Raw genomic sequence first — 16,074 nt, forward strand, 5'->3', positions numbered from 1 at the left:
AGACGTTGAGACTTTTTTCTCTCTTTGAAAAATATGGCCTCACTAAGTGAACAGAGACCTTGGAAAAAAAATCCTCAAAAAACCCAACCACAACATCTTTGTCCAACCATCTAATCTTGTCTTAAATAAACAAATCCAGAACAAACAGCTTTTTTTCTTTTTTCGTGTATGATTTTTACTCCCAGTTAATCTGTTTTTACTGATAACAATTGTGGTCTCAATAGATCTGTTTGTTATTACTAAGTTCTTCCAAACTCCCTTTTTAGGTACTCTCTTGGACTTTTATCTGCTTTTATTAAAAATAAAATTCAGTAACAATTATAACCTGTCTTTAAAATATAACAAATTCTCAACCAACACCCAGGGAACAGGCAGCAAAAGGTGCATCTGAGGAACTGAAAATGACACAGCAAAGAGCATAGACGAGAACTTGAAATTTTATAATCTTACTTAGTCATATTTTCAATAACTTCCTAGCAAGTGAATGGAAAGAAGGAGTTTGCTGAAATTGTCACTACTGGGAACGATAAGTGTTTAAAGCAAAATATGTGAGATTTAGAACATACGTAGAAATAAACTTTACACAGAAATAAAAAGACCAGGAGGGGAAAAAAAGTATACTGTAATAAGGTTTATATTACATATGAAATGTACTATTCCTCACATTCAGGAGGAGGAGTGTGACAAATTGAAAATACACACTGTAAAATCCTAAAGCAACTGCTCATAGTGATCCTGTATCAACAAAGAGAAGACCATCCAGTCCTCATAAAAAATATTCTGCTGCTAACCATGACAGCTTCACTGGGTAACTTGGTAATTTTGTCAGAAGATTACAAGGTCATTTTTCTTAGTCTGGAACCGCTGCTAAAATTTTTCTTTCTTGAATCTTCCTGCTGATATTTGGAATAATGGTTATTTTGCTTCCAGCATCACAACAACACAAAACCCATCACAATAAGACAAACTGATAAACAAGTGATGGTAATAACAGTCAGCTGGCTCTTTGGCACTGAGCACTAACAAGCTAAAAGATAAATGAAGAATATAGAAGGGGTTTTTTGTATATATTTAACTTCATGTAAAAATTGACAGAAAGTGAGAATGCTTCTGGGCACCAAAAAGGCCACCCCAGTTTAAATATTACAAATACAAATTAGTTAAGAATATGGATAAAGGTGTCCTTCTATCATTAATGACTCTTTGAGTTTTAAGGAAATTTTTAATTCATGCACACTTCATATTTAGTTGAGAGTCTCTGTATCAAAACAGGCTGGACAAAAGTTTAGAGGGGTAATAAGCCCCATTTGGATCTAAAATTTCTAATTTTTTTCAATTCTAATTATCTTTTGCCATTTTTTAAATATTTACTTTTTCACATTTATTCACACCCCCTTTCTGCATACAGATTATAACTGCTTCATGCTGCCTGTAGGGAGCCCTGGTAACATATTTGACAGCGAATTTTTCTGCTGTCCCAAAGACAGCTCCTGTCAAGTAGTTGGAGCCCATCGATGGCTCTGAATAGCCTCCTGAAAATCTGCTGGAGGGTCAACTATCAATGGCAATGAGTTTGAAGGATTTTTAAAATATAAATTGTGAAACTGGGACAAGTGAAAGTCAGCACATGACAATTTGAACAGTTGCTGATAATCTGCTTATAGCAGCATCTAACTAATCTTTTTGTTGTTGTTGTTGTTGTTTTTAACTACCATCAAGCTCCCACAACCTATGGTGGTTTCTTTATAGCAGAAGAAAAAGCATGTCTGGTCTGTGTTATCCCCATGAGAAATTGAGGGTTCTATCTTTATGATCCATAGGGTTTCATGAAATTATTTTTGAAAGTAGAGTGCCAGGCCTTTCTTCCTAGTATCTCTCATTTTGAAAGCTTGCCTGAAACTTGCTCAGCATTTTTTATAAAATGAGTTGGTTGATTTGTTTAAAAGGTTGAAATGGGTTATTTATCTTGTTGTGGTCCTCGAGTATTTTATAAATTCTAGATATAAGTCCCTTATCTGACATGTCATTGACAAATATTTTTTACCAGTCTGTGGCTTCCCTTTTTACCCTGGTGGAGAAGTTTTTGGATGTGCATAGAGATTTGATTCTTACAAGGTCCTATTCATCTATATTTATCCTCTCCTGTTTGTAGATTTTCCAGGATGCTCGGAAGACTGTTTACATTGTGGATTAGGACTTCTGGAGTTCTTCCAAGCTTTTCTTTAATGAAATTTATTGTCCTTGGTTTTAGTCCTAGGTTCATAATCCACTTTGAATTGGTTTTTGTGTATGGAGTGAGGTATGGATCTTACTTGAGTTTTCTGCAGATATTTTTCCAATTTTGCCAGCACCATTTGTTAAAAAGGCTGTCGTTTCCCCACTTAACTGATTTCATCTCCTTGTCAAAAATCAGCTGACCATAGGTAGATGGGCTGATTTCTGGATTCTCAATTCTACTCCATTGATCTGTGTGTCTGTCATTGTACCAGTACCACACTGTTTTGACCACCATGGCAGTGTAGTAGGATTTGACATCAGGGAGTGAGATAACACCTACCTTGTTTCTATCTTTTTTTTTCTCTTTCCTTTTTATAAAATTTTTTTTATTAATTTTAATGAACGTTTACAGAGATTTTAGATTTCCATTCATTCATTGTTGCATTTTTCTCTTGGCCCACCCCTCTGCCCCCAGTTTTCTTTGAAAAATAAAAGAAAAATTATTTCATTGGTGTACAATCCCCACCCCCCACCCCAAGTGCACTCCACTATGCAACCTTCATTCTGGACTCTTTTCATAGCCATAATACCCAATCATATATAGCTTTTAAACAGTTCTCTCCCTCATCTGTTTCAATGCAATATACATAATTTATCCCGTTTTTCTCAGTCTCATCCCAATGCGGATGTCAGTCCTGTTCTACAACAGTGGCACTAAGCAGTATTTGTCCTTTTGTGATAAGATATTTCACTCAGCATAATGTTCTCCAAGGTCACCCATTTTGAAAATAATTGCATGAGTTCCTTGCTTTTCAGTGCAGCATAGTATTTCATTGTGTGATTATACCAGAGCTTCTCTATCCATTCGTTGTTGATGGGCACTTGGGTTGTTTCCAGATCTTTGCTATTGTGAACAAAGCCGCAATAAACATGGGTGTGCATATATCTGCTTGGGTGGCAGTTAGTATTTCTTTAGGGTAAATTCCCAGTAATGGAAATGCTGGGTCAAATGGTATCTCTATTTGCAACGTTTTGAGAAAGCGCCATACAGCCTTCCATAGTGGTTGCACCCTTTTACACTCCCACCAACAGTGCATAAGGCCACTGTTGTAAAATGGGACTGACATCAGGGTTGAGGGAAGACAGAAAAGAAGGGGAGGAGTGATGTATATTGCATTTAAACAGGTGAAGGAGAGAACTGTTTAAAAGGGATATATGAATGGGTCTTCTTTTCATTACAGAAGTCCAGAGTGAAGGCTGCATAGTGGAGGGGACTTCGGGGGAGGAAGGGTTGCATAACAATGAAAGAGTTTTTCTTTATTTTCAAGGAGAAGAGTTAATTGGGGGGAGGGTTAAAAGAATGACAATGAATGACTGGAAACCTAAGTTTCTGTAAACTTTCATTAAACTAAATTTAAAAAAATACAATGCAAGAAAAGATTGAAAAAATGGCAAAGTTTTGTCTCACATACTTTGATCATGTTATTAGAAGAAGCTACTCCTTGGGAAGGGACATCATGCTTGGGAAGGTGGAAGAGGTGGAAGGTCAGCGAAAAAGAGGTGGATTGACACAGTGACTACAGCAATGGGCTCAACTTTCTTAGAGATGATGAGGATGGCCCAGGATAGATCAGCGTTCAGATATTTGTTCACAGGGTCACTACAAGTCATACTTGAATTGGTAGCATGTAAAGACAATGACAACAGCAGGGCAAAAGACCCATACATTTGAATAACACTGAATCTACCACTTAATGGTTTCAGATATTCTACTTTCTCCAATAAAATGAGGTTCATAATGGTGGGGTGAAAGAGAGGAGGACCGTCAACAAGGTAGATTAACACAGTCACTATAACAGTGGGCTCAAGTATAACATGATGAGGATGGCATATGATAGGGCAGGGTTCAGATCTGTTTATAGGGTTTTTATGAGTCATAATAATTGACTTGATAGCACCTAATAGCAACAACAACAATATATATCTCAGGAAGGTGTTGTGAGAATCAGTGAACATGCCTGGAAGACGCATTGCCTGCCACCTGAGTAAGTACATAATATATTATTCTTTCTTTCCATTTCTTGGACAGAGTTCTAGAAGTAAAAGGATAAGTAAGAACACTTCAAGGTGAGGAGGAAATGAGAAAGAACTAACAGGGAATATACAGAGATAATTTATTTTAGGATACGTGGAATTATAAAAAAACGAACTCTAGCTCTGTGTCATAATGGGTAAAGAGTTGCTCTTTCGCCTCAAACAGCAAGTGATTTGAACCCATCACCATTTACTCTGAGGGAGGAAACTGGACAGTCTCCTCCACTGAAAGCCCACTGGAGGGTCACCTGTAAGTTGGTTATGATATGACAACAATCAACAATAACAACAACATGCTACACGTATAATATTTAGTACTAAAATTTATAAAATCCTTTTATAATCGCAGGATCAGTATAAACTTAATTTAGGTAACAAATGAAGTGAATTAATAGAAGAAATAGATCTTTTTAGTTTCTTAGTGCTGTTGTATATCACAAGTACATACAAAGAACAGGGATTTATTTTCTCATAGTTCTGGGTGCTGAAAGCCTACCCTAGCATCTCAGCCATGCTAACAATGAGTCTTTATGGGAGCAAATTGCTTCATCTTTCTTCTTTGTTGTAAGTAACATTGGTTTGTAGAAGATGATCCTCAAGTGGCCTCTGCCTCTGACTCCCCAAGGCTGTGTGTGCATTTCTCTGTGTCTGATGTCTTTTTATAATTTAGAAATTATTACATTTAGCGCTACCTCATTGGGTTAATAGGCAATATCATGATAGATGGAGAAAACTTTGAAATTGTCAATGATTCCATCTCACTAGGATCCACAGTCAATCACCTTTGGTACCTGCAGTTAGGAGATCAGATGTTTTGCATTGGGAAAGTTTATTGTCAAGGGCTTTTCCAAGATTATAAGAAGCTGTGATGTCAATTTAAAGACTAAGGTGCACCTGGTCTAATCCATGGCTTTTTCAGTTACTTGCTATGCATCTGAAAGTTGGACAGTGAGTAAGGATGACAGAAGAAGAGTGAATGCCTTTGAGTTTTGGTATTAGAAAAAGGTACTGAATATCCCATGGACTGCCAAAGGAGAAAGTGCAACCAGGATGCCCTTTAGAGGTAAGTCTGGTGAAGCTTCACCTCATATACTTCAAGCATATTGTTAGGAGGGGCCAGTCCTAGGGAGAAAAATCATATTGGAAAAGCACAGGGTCAGTGAAAGAGGAAGACCTTCAACAAGATCGATCGGCACAGTGGCTGTAACAACAGGCTTGAGTGTGTTATGATGAGAATGCCATAGGAAAGGGCAGAGTTCAGATCTGTTGTTCTTAGTATCACTATGGGTCGTAGTCGACTCAGCAGCATCCCAAAAATTCTTTCCAAACTGGATCACATCCACAAGTGCAGGGAGTTAAAACTCTAACAGATACTCTTTTTAATGAAAACTTTTTATTTTATATTGGTTTGCTTACAAAGTTCTGCTTTGTAAGAGTGACTGCTGGGAAGCATAGTTCCTTTCTTCTAGGTTCCTGGCATACTTTTCAGGGAGCACTGATGGCCTATTATAAGGAATTGTGCTGCCATCCCAAAGGCAACCAGTTCATGTCTGCCAGCTACTCTGCTACAGAAAGCTGGGCAGTCTCCTCCCATGTGATTTACAGCCTCTGAAAATCCACTAGAGGGTCAGCTATGTGTTGATTCCAGCTCACCAGCGTTAAGTGAATGAATGAGTTGTATTGTTCATGGATAATCAGAGACTGGTTGCTAACTTCTACTAGCCAGGATGTTTGATTATCTGTAAACTGACCACTACTCAATCACTGGATAATTAGGAGTAGTCTATTTTATAGGGTGGAACTTGTCATGGGAAGAAAAGCTCCTTGACTCTCTACTTAAAGATGGTCCAGCAACCAACAGCCTTGGCATCACTTGGGAGTTATTTAGACATAAAATCCCTTAGATAGTGAGTCAGAACTTGTGCATGCATTCCTCACCTATTGGCATGATTAGGTTCAAAAGACCACACCATTATAAAAAAATGGACATGAAAGTGGAGGATTATAAAATAGAAAATGACTAAATCATCACATAACTGCCAGTCCACTGAGCATCATGGCCCAACCAGGTTGACTCATAGCCTTATCACCATCAGTGTTAATAACCTCAGCATTCCTTACTGCCAGATGTACATCATTGCTGTACAAGAGAGTTGGAGACTACATTTTCTTCTTTTGTCATAAATGTGAAATGCTAAATACTGAGATGGTCAATAAGTTGAGGAATAGTGTGCTGTAAAAGGAGCTCTGAGAGTGTGGTCCATAGGGAGTTGCACTGCTTACTCCAAGGCCATGCTTCTCTGGCCATTCCCAGTCCTGCAGGGGAAAAGGAACAATCTCACCCTGTGTGATTTGTTGTTGTTGTTGTTGTTATGTGCCGTCGAGTTGCTTGTGACTCATAGTGACCCTATGTACAAGAGCTCTATACGCTCTTCTATCCTGTGCCAACCTAGCCATCCCAAACACACTTATTCCCACCTCTCTAGTCACAGAATCGATCCATCTCATCAAAGGCCTTCCTCTCCTTCGCTGCCCCTCCACTCTGCCAAACATGATGTCCCTCTCCAAGGACCAGTCCCTTCTTGCAACATGCCCAAAATATGTCAGATGAAGCTTCAGAATCCTTGACTCCAGGGAACATTCTGGCTTCACCCTCTCCAGGACAAACCTGTTTGTTCTCCTAGCAGTCCATGGTATATTCAACACTCTTCTCCAGCAACAAAGCTCAAAGGCATCAATTCTCTTTCTATCAACCCTAGTCACTGTCCAACTCTCTGATGCATAGCACGTAATTGCAAAGACTATAGCCCGGATCAGGTGCACCTTAGTCTCCAGTCTGACATCGTTGCTCTTCAGTACTCTTGAGAGGTCCCTCACAGCCAACTTTCCCAATGCAATTTGTCTCGTGATTTCCTGGCTGCTGTTACCAAGAGTGTTGATGGTGGAGCCAAGTAAACTAAAACTGTTAACTATCTCAATCTCTTCACCATCTATACTGATGCTGCCAGTTGGCCCAGTGGTTAGAATCTTTGTTTTCTTGATGTTGAGCTTCAGTCCTTGATCTTCTGCAGCAAGCGCTTCAGGTCCTCCTCAGTTTCAGCAAGCAGGGTTGTGTCATCTGCATAACGCAGGTTGTTGATACAGCCTCCAAAAGCCCATTGGAGGGTCAACTGTAAGTCAGTTCCCACTCTCTGGAAATGAGAACAAAAGAGAGGGGAGGGGAAGAAGAAAGAGAAGGGAGAGAGAACTGCAAGGAGCCCAGGTGTAGAGCATTGTACGTTGGACTCCTAGCTGAGAGGTCAGCAGTTGGAAAGCTAGGTGGTCTCCACCCACACAGCCTCAGAAACCTGTTCAAGGGTCATGACTTGGAGCGGGCTCCACAGCAGTGGCTTTGGTTTGGTTCAAGGTGTGTTTTAACAAGAACCACAAATGGTAAGAGGCTGAGAAGCACCACTCTAGATTAAGCCATGTTCTGCAAAGAGAGGGTTGAGTGACCTAAAGAACTTAGAAGTACCTCTTGTGCTTAGAAAAGAGCAAATAAGCATTTACAAAATTAGAAGAGTGAACAGGAATTTAGTTACCATCTCGACTGAGGGAAGGGAATTGAATCCCTTTAGAGTTCTAGGGCTTCTAATTCCTTGCTGGAAAAAATGAAAAAACAAACAAAAAAAGAAACCCAAACAAACAAAACTCCAACCAAAAACAACCCAACAAACCAAAATGCCATCATTTCCATCAATGTGAAACTGACTCATAGCTCATGCTAAAGTGGGTTTTCAAAGACTATAAATCACATGGCAGAAGATTGCTCGTCTTTCTGCCTTGGAGCAGCTGGTGGATTCAAACCACTAACCTTCAAGCTAGAAGTACAATTTCTTATCCATTAGGCCACCAGAGTTGGAGAAATCTCTCTCATTAACAATGCAGTAATGGCATTTGATTTGGGAAGCCATCAACTTAGGCAGCTGGCCAAGATGGTAATAGGTCTTAACAGGACGTGGGGTCAGCTTTACCTGGGAGGAAAGAGCTACACCCCTGCTGTATCACTAGTGGAGGCAAACATTTCTCTCAGGGAAGTGTCATTTTCAAGTGTTTGGGTGGAGAATCTGCTGCTTTGATCCAAGACTAGAAACTCATTCTGGACAGAAAGATTCAAGATAAAAGTAAGAAAGACTATTACTAGTCAATTTTTTAAAATACGACTTGCCCTCTATCTTCTCTATGTATAAAATTATGTTTAGGGTTTTCCCTAGGCTTGCTTATTAAGCAAATAGACAAATTTTTTCTTTTCCTAGAAGAGGTCTAGTTAGTCTCTTTTCCAGATATCTTACAGTGAACTTGCTCATGTCATAATTTGTCATGAAGTCAGACTGTCTTGATAGAGTAAGTCCTAGACAAGCAGAGATGAAGGGGGAAGGAAAGAAACAGTACATAATTCATGTTTTAGCCTTGAGTAAAACTAAGCACTAACCAATTCCCTTTCCCCCTCTCTTGCCCACCCCTGGGAACCACTAATGATTTTGTTCTCTGTGTACTTGCCTATTCTAGATGTTCTACCGAATGGGATCACATCATATCTGTTCTTTTGCTTGTGACTTAGTCCATTCAGCATGTTTTCAAGTTTCATTGATGTCATACATGTATCAAATTTTTTTTTTCTGTATGAACAATATTCCGCTGTGTGTGTACCACATTTTCTTTTCCTACTCCTTTGTTGATGAACACTTGGATTATTTCTACCTTTTATCTTTTGTGAATACTGTTACAACAGACTTTGGTGTAAAAACACTGATTTCAGTCTCTAAGTTCTGTAGGGTATGTACTAAGAGAAGAATTGTTGGGTCATATGGTAACTATTTGAGGAACCACCAAACTCTTTTCCTTATTGGCTGTTTTACATCCTGCTGTCAGTCAGCAGTGATGTGTCTCATTCTCCATCCTCATTCCAGCAGTATCTTGGAGACTGCTTAAATAAAAGCAATACAACTTATTGAAGGATGGAGATAGGTTGTCACGGAGTGAAATAGCCACCATCCCAGGCAATGAAGAGAAGTGCATTCTTGTGGTATTGGAATGGGAACTAAAGTTACAAAATTCATAATTGGCTGAAAGATCAAGACATGAGAATTAGGCAGGCATAGGTTTGTGTCGTTAGGTGCCATCGAGTTGAGTATGATTCACAGTGACTGTGAGCAACAGATCTGAACTCTGACCTATGCCATTCTCCTCATCTCTGACACACGTGAGCCCATTGCCACATTTACTGGGTCAGTCCATCTCGTGGAGGGTCTTCCTCTCTTTCTGTGACCTTCCACCTTTACAAGCATGATGTCCCTCTCCAACAGGTAACATTTGGCAGGTGAATAAGAGAGACGATATAAGTGGTCAAAGGTGCACGCCACACCGTTCTGCTCATTACAAGATGGTCCCAGGATGGTGTTATATGGAGTTTTATGAGTAACTCATTAGTAACATCACTTCCTCTGTTAGGCCTGTTTCTGGAGATCTTCTGTAAAGATCTATTGCTAATATAGCTTCTCATGACCTAATAGGCACAAGCTATTGAACCTTGTATCCATTTGACTATAATGTAAAAGACACTTTGAGACTAGATTGTGATATCCTAAACCTGCCAGGCTTCGGGGGGTGGGGGGGGTGGGGTGTGACACATTGTCTTTGGAATATCTATAAGGCCACGTCAGCAGCAAAGTTAAAGGAGCTGCCATATATTTCAAAAGGCAGCTTTTAAAACTCCATGATGTTCTCTCACTACTATAAAGGGACCCTTTGGCAATAGGAAACAAGTAGACTATTGTGGAGATTGATTTGGAATTTAAATGCATTGTTACCAATTGTGTTTAGCCATACATGTTCATATCCTTGAAGATGTATAATGGAACTGTTGCAGCCTAGATTTAACTAACAAGTTAAAAGTACATGAGTCAAAAATTAAAAAGCAATAATATTTCAAGTAAATGTTCTAACAGTGGCACAAATCAAGTTACAGAGGGAAGGTAGTTCTTAAAAGGCTTATTGACTAACACTTTGTCTATTATAGTATAAAGGTTAGGAACCACAAGATGTAGAGGCTCAATTATGTCACTTATTGTTCTTAAGTACTGGACCAAATTCCATCTACCACTGGGTGGTTTTACAGCTTGCAAGTCCACATGCAAGGCAGAGGTGACGTAAGGAACTGCTTATAAGGTTTTCTGTCAATTCCAACAACTAAGAAATAGTGAGAAGAGTTGGGACCTCAGGAGGCTTTTAGGAGATCTTCACTGTGAAACCTACAGTGTCCCATTTCAGCAGGAAGTAGCTAAGAGAATACTCTGTCCCCTTTTCCTTCTCAATCAGGGTGAAGTCTCTCTAAGGGAGGAGTGATAGGGAATGGCAAAGGACACACTAACAAAGGAGATTAATCAGAACTGGTTTTGACAAGGACTGTGGCAATATAACAATAGAAACAGACTCTCAAGGAATATTCAACCTGAATCCTTCTGATCATATGGAGATTTTTGAAAGTATTTCTTTGAGTTTATTATGTTTGTGCATAAAGGATGCTCATCTACATGATAACATAATTATGATAAAAACAAAAGGGGGGAATATGGGAAGCTAATACTAAATATTTGTAATAAACTGAATGCTATTTAAATAAAAGAAAGAAGAAAGGTAAAAATCCAAACAAACAAACAAAAACCCCCAAACCAAAAAAACTCCATGATGGATTCCAGACTCATATTGGGTTCAAAACAGAGTAAGGCTCTGCTTTCAAACTGCTCTGTTTACACACATCAAGTGCCTCTGATTTGGGGCCCTCCTTCCAGTTTGAACTTTGGACAGTTCTCTATTAATTTATCTACTGCTGCAATATTTTTTTAAATTTTTTTAATTTTTATTTTATTATTTTTGTGTGAGTGTACCATCAAATCAGATCTGACTGGTACAGGAGGAGATTTTCCCTCCTTCCCCGGCAGAGCATCTGGTGGATTCGAATCGTGCTGCAATCTTTTTGTCATTATCTTCAGCAAGATATTTCTGATAAGGACAAAGGTAGTAGTATTAAGGGAGGAATTAGGTGGATAAATAGGACAAATATTACATGATGCCACTGTTGTAGAATGGGACTGTCCTTGGGGTTGGGGAGAGACTGAGTAAGATGGGTTCAATAATGTATACTGCACTGAAACAGAGGAGGGAGAGAACCGTTTAAAAGAGAGATATGACTGGGTATTTCTGTCATCACAGGAGACTAGAGCGAGGGCTACATGGTGGAGGGGACCTGGGGGAGGGTTTGTAAAACAATGAAAGAATCTTTTCTTTTACTTTTCCATAATTTTTGGACTCATGTACTTATAACTTGTTAGTCAAATTTGTGTCTTCTAGGTTGCAACACCCCCATGATACATCTTCAAGGATATGAACATGTACAGCCAAGCACAATCAATAAGAGTGCATCTAAATTCCAAAATCAATCTCCATAATAGTCTATGTGTTTCCTACTGCCAAAGGGGCCCTTTAGAGTAGTGAGAGAAGATCTTCACCCTGAAACCCACAGCGTCCCTTTTCAGCAGGAAGTAGCTAAGAGAATACGCCATCCCCTTTTCCTTATGACTCAGGGTGAAGTCTCTCTCAGGGAGGAGTGATAGGGAATGGCAAAGGACACACTGACAAAGAAGATTAATCAGAACTGGCTTTGACAAGCACTGTGGCATTTGGACAAGAACAAACTGGGAGGAGGGTAGAGAGAATAGTGCAACAATGAATGAGTGGAAGCCCAAAATCTCTGTAAATGTTTATGAAAATTAATAAAATAAAATAATAGAAAAAAAATAGTAGTTGAGAAAGTATGATTTCAGTAAAAGAATTCTAGAGATGAATGTGTTTTTCCAGCCTTGGTGATAGGTTAATGGAGTAACATGCAATGCATTCCTCAAAGAAATTCATTCTTCTGTTAATTACTGACAAATGCTGGGTCTGTTGCCCCAAGTAACTGGAGCCAGTAAAGGCACATGGAAAGAACGAATGCAAGACACAGATTTATGAAAATTATGCATGAACTGAGACAGAGGGGACTCTACTCAGATGCTCTCTGAGGCCAGATGATTTGTAGACTAGTCTTCTAAGGTAAAAATTGTGTTATAATCATGTGGCACATACTATCACTAATAACCCACAGCTTAAGCATATACAGCAAGGCTACAAACTGGTGATTTTAGTATATTTTAACAAATAGTGGCTAAACTCAGCCAGAGGAGGAAAATCAATATAGAAATGTTCTCTTGAAAGTAGATGCATTCCATTGCCAAAGTGGCAACTGGTGACTAATGTTCCAGGGGCCTTGAATGGAGTTGACTCACTGCCAGAATTGTTTGGTTTTCTCAGAAGTTACAGTTTCACCCTCCTTATCTCCCTGGGAGGAATGCTGTGATACTCTCTCCAAGGATGTGCAGTCCTCCCTAGAACACCCTATGCCCACTCCCCACTTTGAAGCCACCTCCTTTGACTATTCACATTTGAAGCCTAATCTTATTTTTTGTAACCACTTATTCTCTCATGTTAATGCTTGTGTTGTTTTACCTTATAACTACTTAGAAAAAAATCACTGTGTATGTTCTCTTTGGTGAATGGTCTTTTGGGGTTCGGTTATCTGATAATTTGTTGCAAAAGACAGTCAGTACTGAAGCATTTGGCTGCTGATAGCTGATGGCTCAAGCACACTAACTGCTGTTTGGGAGGAAAAGCAGACAGTCTGCTCACACAAAGATTAACCTTGGGAACACTACGGGTCAGTTCTCTGGACTATAGGGCCATTATGAATTGAATGACTTCAACAATTATACATTGTAGTGGTTTGATGGAAGACCCCCACTTGCTAGGCTGTCTTTATTTTATTTGACTCAGAGCCTGCTCCAATCAGAAAAGCCTGTCCCCTGGGGAGAACTTTACAAAACATTAAGATATAATTGGCTATCTTTTTAACTGCCTGGGCAAATCTATGTCAAAAACACTCTTCCCAGTGTTTGTTGTAAAGTAAGCATGTCGCTTTGAGAACTAAGGTGAGCCCGATCCAAGTTGAAAGGTATTTCCAGTTGTTTCCAATGCATGCATGAGCTGCACAGTGAATACCAAAACAAGACCAAACTCATGGCCATGGAACCTGAGAGAAATGTGGAATAAAGTCAGCTGTCCTACAGGATTTTTAAGGCTATAAATTTTTCTGGAAGCAGACTGCCTTATCCTTTTCTTGCAAAGCAACTGATGGATTCAAAGTGATACTTTTAGTTAATAGCCAAGTGCTTAACCTTGGCACCACCAAGTTTTCTTGGACAATTAATAAGGAGGTTCAAATAAGAAGTGGTATATTTTAATTATGCTGTTGATGAAAAATATTACATATACTGCAAATAGCAAACTGTGGCTAACATTGAGAAGAATGGGAATTCCAGAACACTTATTTGTGTTTATATGAAAGCTATACCTCAATTAAGAAGCTGTTGTCTAAATGGAGGCAGGAAACGCTGCATGATTTAAAATTAGGAAGGGTTTGTGTCAGGGATGTATCCTTCTCCATGCCTATTCTGTCTGTATGCTGAGCAAATAATGCGTGAAACAACACTCTTGGTAACAGCAGCCAGGAAATCAAGAGAAATTGCATTGGGAAAGTAAGCTGTGAGGGACCTCTCAAGAGTACTGAAGAACAAGATGTCAGGCTAGAGACTAAGGTGCGCCTGATCCGGGCTATGGTCTTTGCAATTATGTGCTATGCATCAGAGAGTTGGACAGTGAATAGGGATGATAGAAAGAGAATTGATGCCTCTGAGCTGTGGTGTTGAAGAAGAGTATTGAATATACCATGGACTGCTAGGAGAACAAATAGGTTTATCCTGGAGAAGGTGAAGCCGGAATGCTCCATCAGACATACTTTGGGCATGTTGCAAGGAGGGACTAGTCCTTGGAAAGGGACATCATGTTTGGCAGAGTGGAGGAGCGGTGAAGGAGAGGAAGACCTTCAATGAGATGGATCGATTCTGTGACTGGAATGGTGGGAATGAGTGCATTTGAGATGGCTAGGTTGGCACAAGATAAAATGGCATTTAGGGCTCTTGTACATAGGGTCGCTATGAGTCACAAGCGACTCAATGGCACATAACAACAACAACAACAACATACTCTATGACAAAGTATGTGGCAGAAAGATTGGAGTAAGACTCATCAACAACTTGTGCTATGTAGATGGCACAACCTTGCTTGCTGAAAGTCAGAAATACCAGCATTGAAAACTCACTGGGAATCACCATGGAGTAAATGGCATTGGATTGTCAGGATAGAATGACAGTGTATAAATGCTTCAGCTAACACCACCGGCCCTGCTATTACTTCTGGTCCATGGCAGACAATTTTTTTCAAAATCAGGTATATATTTTACTGGATTTACAGAAATATAAATTATAGGAAATATTCAATCTATAACAGATGGACAGGGAACAAGAGATGAATAGGGTTTCTATTGCAAGTAGTCATCACTCACTGTACAAGCTGGGAATTTGTTACCCAAAGTGGAAACAAGCCATCATTAGCAATATTAGAGCCATTGGCCAAGCAGTAATGAAGCTATTGATCTGACAAAATCTCTGTGGCTATTCCCCCCCCACCCCCCCGTCGATGATCCTTGAACATGGATAGCATCATAATGGAGTTGTCTCTTAAAAAACATCTGTGATGATCTGGTAGATTTTCTTCACAAAATAGAGCTTAAATATATAATTGCTTCTTATTATTTTTTTTATTGCTTGTTGCCATGGAGTTTGCTCTGGTCCACAGAAGGCAAGTTAAAGGCAGGTAAAATATGTTTATGGCATTGAAGTCTATGGGAGAGAGAAGAGTCTAAAAGTATTATATGGTAGGGCATTATTTTTATTATAGGAGTACGCAATGAGGGTTGCAGAGTGGATTATATTTGGGGATTGGGGGATGTGTGAAGGGGATTGTGTACCAATGAGGGAGTTTTTCTTTTGCTTTTCAAGGAGAGGAGCAAACGGGGATGGGGGGGTGGGGGAGGGGTTTGTGCTGGGAGAAGGGTGCAACAATGAATGAATGAAATTCCAAAATCTCTGTAGATGTTCATTGAAATGAAAAATAAACTAAATTAAAAAAAAGAAGATTCTAATTGTATTTCTCCTAAGGCTGATTGTGTCATAGGGGATGCATTGCCCCGTCTTTTGTCATCCTCTCAATCTCTGCTTCATGTGAGTCCTCTTTGGGGACTATTGTGACAAGCCCTGTTGGAGGGCTCCTTCATATCTGCTTCCCCTCTATTTTACCAAGTATGATTGCTTTTTCTCACAGTTGATTATTCCTGATGACATGCTCACAGCAGGCAAGCCTACCTCTGACATCCTTGCTTCCAAAGACCATCCTAGTTGCACCTCATCTAAGATGAGTTATTCATTCTTTAGGGAGTCTATATCACAGTCAATAGCCTAATTAACACTACCAGTGCAATTCATATTTATTGAGTCTTTTCTTTTTGATTGCCAGCTTTTGCATGAGTATGAGGCTCCTGAAGAAGCAGTGAATTGGGTCAGGAACGTCTTAGTCATCACAGTGACATGATTGCTTTTTTATCATTAAAGAACTTTAGGTATTAGTTTCTATTCTTCAAGGGTAATCTAGTGAAAAAGTAAGCCCACAAGTTACAGAATAATTAAAGAATGAAATAATAAAGCCCATTTCCATCTTAATTCAGTGTTGTTTCTG

The sequence above is a fragment of the Elephantulus edwardii genome, unplaced genomic scaffold, assembly GCF_000299155.1.
Source record: "Elephantulus edwardii isolate Elephantulus edwardi_28Jun2011 unplaced genomic scaffold, EleEdw1.0 scaffold00062, whole genome shotgun sequence".
Taxonomy (NCBI): Eukaryota; Metazoa; Chordata; class Mammalia; order Macroscelidea; family Macroscelididae; genus Elephantulus; species Elephantulus edwardii.